The following is a 6,710-nucleotide window of genomic DNA, read 5'->3' as shown; positions in this document are numbered from 1 at the left end:
ATAACCCCCTATGGGAGTTAATGCACAATTTTGAATATCCTATATCAATATTATATGTACAGCATAAAAAAATAAGAATTTACTTACCGATAATTCTATTTCTCATAGTCCGTAGTGGATGCTGGGACTCCGTCAGGACCATGGGGAATAGCGGGCTCCGCAGGAGACAGGGCACATCTAAATAAAGCTTTTAGGATCACATGGTGCGTACTGGCTCCTCCCCCTATGACCCTCCTCCAAGCCTCAGTTAGGTACTGTGCCCGGACGAGCGTACACAATAAGGAAGGATCTTGAATCCCGGGTAAGACTCATACCAGCCACACCAATCACACCGTACAACTTGTGATCTGAACCCAGTTAACAGTATGATAACAAAAAACGAAGTAGCCTCTGAAAAGATGGCTCACAACAATAGTAATAACCCGATCTTTGTAACAATAACTATGTACAAGTATTGCAGACAATCCGCACTTGGGATGGGCGCCCAGCATCCACTACGGACTATGAGAAATAGAATTATCGGTAAGTAAATTCTTATTTTCTCTAACGTCCTAGTGGATGCTGGGACTCCGTCAGGACCATGGGGATTATACCAAAGCTCCCAAACGGGCGGGAGAGTGCGGATGACTCTGCAGCACCGAATGAGAGAACTCCAGGTCCTCCTTAGCCAGAGTATCAAATTTGTAAAATTTTACAAACGTGTTCTCCCCTGACCACGTAGCTGCTCGGCAAAGTTGTAATGCCGAGACCCCTCGGGCAGCCGCCCAAGATGAGCCCACTTTCCTTGTGGAGTGGGCCTTTACAGATTTAGGCTGTGGCAGGCCTGCCACAGAATGTGCAAGTTGGATTGTGCTACAGATCCAACGTGCAATCGTCTGTTTAGACGCAGGAGCACCCATCTTGTTGGGTGCATACAATATAAACAACGAGTCAGATTTTCTGACTCCAGCTGTCCTTGAAATATATATTTTTAATGCTCTGACAACGTCCAGTAACTTGGAGTCCTCCAAGTCGCTAGTAGCCGCAGGCACCACAATAGGCTGGTTCAAGTGAAAAGCCGAAACCACCTTAGGGAGAAAATGAGGACGTGTCCGCAGTTCTGCCCTGTCCGAATGGAAAATCAGATATGGGCTTTTGTATGATAAAGCCGCCAACTCTGAAACTCTCCTGGCTGAAGCCAGGGCCAATAGCATGGTTACCTTCCATGTAAGGTATTTTAAATCTACCGATTTTAGAGGCTCAAACCAATGAGATTTGAGAAAATTCAAAACTACGTTCAAATCCCACGGTGCCACTGGAGGCACTATTGGGGGTTGTATATGTAGTACACCTTTGACAAAAGTTTGTACTTCAGGCACTGATGCCAATTCCTTCTGGAAGAAGATTGATAAGGCCGAAATTTGAACTTTAATGGACCCCAATTTTAGGCCCATAGACAATCCTGCTTGCAGGAAATGTAAGAATCGACCCAATTGAAATTCTTCCGTTGGAGCCTTCTTGGCCTCACACCACGCAACATATTTTCGCCAAATGCGGTGATAATGTTGTACAGTCACTTCCTTTCTAGCCTTAATCAAGGTAGGAATAACTTCCTCTGGAATGCCCTTTTCTTTTAGAATCCGGCGTTCAACCGCCATGCCGTCAAACGCAGACGCGGTAAGTCTTGGAACATACAAGGTCCCTGCTGAAGCAGATCCCTTCTTAGAGGTAGAGGCCATGGATCCTCCGTGAGCATCTCTTGAAGTTCCGGATACCAAGTTCTTCTTGGCCAGTCCGGAGCCACCAGTATTGTTCTTACTCCTCTTTTCCGTATAATTCTCAGTACCTTTGGTATGAGAGGCAGAGGAGGGAACACATACACTGACTGGTACACCCACGGTGTTACCAGAGCGTCCACAGCTATTGCCTGAGGGTCTCTTGACCTGGCGCAATATCTGTCCAATTTTTTGTTGAGGCGAGACGCCATCATGTCCACCTTTGGTTTTTCCCAACGGTTCACAATCATGTGGAAGACTTCTGGATGAAGTCCCCACTCTCCCGGGTGAAGGTCGTGTCTGCTGAGGAAGTCTGCTTCCCAGTTGTCCACTCCCGGGATGAACACTGCTGACAGTGCTATGACATGATTCTCCGCCCAGCGCAGAATCCTTGCAGCTTCTGTCATTGCTCTTCTGCTTCTCGTGCCGCCTTGTCGGTTTACGTGGGCGACTGCCGTGATGTTGTCCGACTGGATCAACACCGGCTGACCCTGAAGCAGCGATTTTGCCAGGCTTAGAGCATTGTAGATCGCTCTTAGCTCCAGTATATTTATGTGAAGGGACGTCTCCAGGTTTGACCACACGCCCTGGAAGTTTCTTCCCTGTGTGACTGCTCCCCAGCCTCGTAGGCTGGCATCCGTAGTCACCAGGACCCAGTCCTGTATGCCGAATCTGCGGCCCTCTAACAGATGGGCACTCTGCAACCACCACAGGAGAGACAACCTTGTTCTTGGTGACAGTGTTATCCGCTGATGCATGTGCAGATGCGATCCGGACCATTTGTCCAGCAGATCCCACTGAAATGTCCGTGCATGGAATCTGCCGAATGGAATCGCTTCGTAAGAAGCCACCATCTTTCCCAGGACTCTTGTGCATTGATGTACTGACACAGTTCCTGGTTTTAGGAGGTTCCTGACAAGTTCGGATAACTCCCTTGCTTTCTCCTCCGGGAGAAACACCTTTTTCTGAACCGTGTCCAGAATCATTCCCAGGAACAGCAGACGAGTTGTCGGGGTCAATTGAGATTTTGGAAGATTCAGAATCCACCCGTGTTGCTGAAGCACTACCTGGGTTAGTGCTACACCGACTTCCAGCTGTTCTCTGGACTTTGCCCTTATCAGGAGATCGTCCAAGTAAGGGATAATTAATACGCCTTTTCTTCGTAGAAGAACCATCATTTCGGTCATTACCTTGGTAAAGACCCGAGGGGCCGTGGACAAACCAAACGGCAGCGTTTGAAACTGATAATGACAGTCTTGTATCACGAACCTGAGATACCCTTGGTGTGAGGGGTAAATTGGGACATGCAGATAAGCATCTTTTATGTCCAGGGACACCATGAAGTCCCCTTCTTCCAGATTCGCTATCACTGCTCTGAGTGACTCCATCTTGACCTTGAATTTCTGTATGTACAGGTTCAAGGATTTCAGGTTTAGAATAGGTCTTACCGAACCGTCCGGCTTCGGTACCACAAATAGTGTGGAATAATACCCCTTCCCCTGTTGTAGGAGGGGTACCTTGACTATCACCTGCTGAGAATACAGCTTGTGAATGGCTTCCAAAACCGACGTCCTTTCTGAGGGAGACGTTGGTAAAGCAGACTTTAGGAACTGGCGAGGGGGAGACCTTTCGAACTCCAACATGTAACCCTGAGATATTATCTGCAGGATCCACGGGTCCACTTGTGAGCGAGCCCACTGATTGCTGAAAATCTTGAGTCGACCCCCCACCGCTCCTGAGTCCGCTTGTAAAGCCCCAGCGTCATGCTGATGGCTTTGTAGAACCCGGGGCGGGTTTCTGGTCCTGGGCAGGGGCTGCTTGCTGCCCTCTCTTACCCTTTCCTCTGCCTCGCGGCAGATAAGACTGTCCTTTTGGTCGTTTGTTTTTAAAGGAGCGAAAGGACTGCGGCTGAAAAGACGGTGTCTTTTTCTGTTGGGAGGGGGTCTGAGGTAAAAAAGTGGATTTGCCGGCAGTTGCCGTGGCCACCAGGTCCGAAAGACCGACCCCAAATAATTCCTCTCCTTTATATGGCAATACTTCCATATGCCTTTTGGAATCCGCATCACCTGACCACTGTCGTGTCCATAAACTTCTTCTGGCAGATATGGACATCGCGCTTACTCTTGATGCTAGAGTACAAATATCTCTCTGAGCATCTCGCATATAAAGAAAAGCATCCTTTAATTGCTCTAGAGTCAATAAAATACTGTCCCTATCCAGGGTATCAATATTTTCAGTCAGAGAATCCAACCACACTACCCCAGCACTGCACATCCAGGCTGAGGCTATTGCCGGTCGCAGTATAACACCAGTATGTGTGTATATACTCTTCAGTGTAGTTTCCAGCCTCCTATCTGCTGGATCCTTGAGGGCGGCCGTATCAGGAGACGGCAACGCCACTTGCTTTGATAAACGTGTGAGCGCCTTATCCACCCTAGGGGGTGTTTCCCAGCGCGCCCTAACCTCTGGTGGGAAAGGGTATAATGCCAATAACTTCTTGGAAATTAGCAGTTTTCTATCTGGGTTAACCCACGCTTCGTCACACACGTCATTCAATTCCTCTGATTCTGGAAAAGCTACAGGTAGTTTTTTCACCCCCCACATAATACCCCTTTTTGAGGTACCAGCAGTATCAGAGATCTGCAAAGCCTCCTTCATTGCCGTGATCATATAACGTGTGGCCCTATTGGAAAATACGTTTGTTTCTTCACCGTCGACACTAGATTCATCTGTGTCGGTACCCGTGTCGACTGACTGAGGTAAGGGACGTTTTACAGCCCCTGACGGTGTCTGAGACGCCTGAGCCGGTACTAACTGGTTTTCCGGCCGTCTCATTTCGTCAACTGACTTTTGTAATGTGCTAACATTATCACGTAATTCCATAACTAAAGCCATCCATTCCGGTGTCGACTCCCTAGGGGGTGACATCACCATTACCGGCAATTGCTCTGCCTCCACACCAACATCGTCCTCATACATGTCGACACACACGTACCGACACACAGCAGCCACACAGGGAATGCTCTAATCGAAGACAGGACCCTCTTAGCCCTTTGGGGAGACAGAGGGAGAGTTTGCCAGCACACACCAAAAACGCTATAAATGTATATAAACAACCCTAGAAGGTGTTGTTTTTGATATAAGCGCTTTTAATATATCAATATCGCCAAATTATGCCCCCCTTCTCTTTGTTACCCTGTTTCTGTAGTGCAGTGCAGGGGAGAGTCCTGGGAGCCTTCCTCACCAGCGGAGCTGAGCAGGAAAATGGCGCTGAGTGCTGAGGAGAATAAGCTCCGCCCCTTTTTCGGCGGGCTTTTCTCCCGGGTTTTAAGAAAACTGGCCTGGGTTAAATACATACATATAGCCTTAATGGCTATATGTGATGTATTTATTTTGCCACTAAAGGTATTTAATATTGCTGCCCAGGGCGCCCCCAGCAGCGCCCTGCACCCTCCGTGACTGAATCAGTGAGACATGTAGCAACAATGGCGCACAGCTGCAGTGCTGTGCGCTACCTTCATGAAGACTGAGGAGTCTTCTGCCGCCTGCTTTCCGGACCTCCGTCTTCAGCGTCTGTAAGGGGGATCGGCGGCGCGGCTCCGGGACGAACCCCAGGAGGACCTGTGTTCCGACTCCCTCTGGAGCTAAGTGTCCAGTAGCCTAAGACTCCAATCCATCCTGCACGCAGGTGAGTTGGAAATCTCTCCCCTAAGTCCCTCGATGCAGTGATCCTGTTGCCAGCAGGACTCACTGAGATTTAAACCTAAAAAAACTTTGTCTAAGCAGCTCTTTAGGAGAGCCACCTAGATTGCACCCTTCTCGGACGGGCACAAAAACCTAACTGAGGCTTGGAGGAGGGTCATAGGGGGAGGAGCCAGTACGCACCATGTGATCCTAAAAGCTTTATTTAGATGTGCCCTGTCTCCTGCGGAGCCCGCTATTCCCCATGGTCCTGACGGAGTCCCAGCATCCACTAGGACGTTAGAGAAATAATAATAATTGTCCTCAAATCACAGCTGGAAATAAATGACCTGTATCTTTCTCCATAAAGAATACCCTTTAATTGAAAAAGTGCATCAATAGAGACCACTTCATAGATGAATTTCCTTGATTGGAAATGGAAAGATACCGAGGTATAGGAAGGTGCAGACCTTCTGCTGTCTCAAACATCTGCATATAGCATCGAATGTCAGGATGAGAGGGGTCTGCCTCCTTCACCGCGGTATTGACCTGAACAGTTTTCTACAATCTGTGTATTAATCTATGTTCATCATTACCACATTTTTCCTGTGTGGAACCAAACCAAATTTCTGTTAGCACTGCAGACTCCTAAAGTAAGCTACTAGTATCAAGAAGATAGAAAAAAAAAAAACCACGGGTAGGTGGTATACAATTATGGATGGACGAGCGACTGCCGACACAGAGGTAGCTACAGCCGTGGACTACCGTACTGTGTCTGCTGCTAATATAGACTGGATGATAATGAGATAAAATTAAAATATATATATATATATATATATATATATATCACACTAGTACTGCAGCCGGACAGGTATATATTATGTAATGACGGACCTGCTGGACACTGTCTGTCAGCACTGCAGACTCCTAAAGTAAGCTACTAGTATCAAGAAGATAGAAAAAAAAAAAACACGGGTAGGTGGTATACAATTATGGATGGAGGAGCGACTGCCGACACAGAGGTAGCTACAGCCGTGGACTACCGTACTGTGTCTGCTGCTAATATAGACTGGATGATAATGAGATAAAATTAAAATATATATATATATCACACTAGTACTGCAGCCGGACAGGTATATATTATGTAATGACGGACCTGCTGGACACTGTCTGTCAGACTCAGCACTGCAGACTCCTAAAGTAAGCTACTAGTATCAAGAAGATAGAAAGAAAAAAAAAACCACGGGTAGGTGGTATACAATTATGGATGGACGA

This window comes from Pseudophryne corroboree, chromosome 9, assembly GCF_028390025.1.
Source record: "Pseudophryne corroboree isolate aPseCor3 chromosome 9, aPseCor3.hap2, whole genome shotgun sequence".
NCBI lineage: Eukaryota > Metazoa > Chordata > Amphibia > Anura > Myobatrachidae > Pseudophryne > Pseudophryne corroboree.
The sequence above is the reverse complement of the archived record's forward strand: the minus strand, read 5'-3'. Positions refer to the sequence as shown.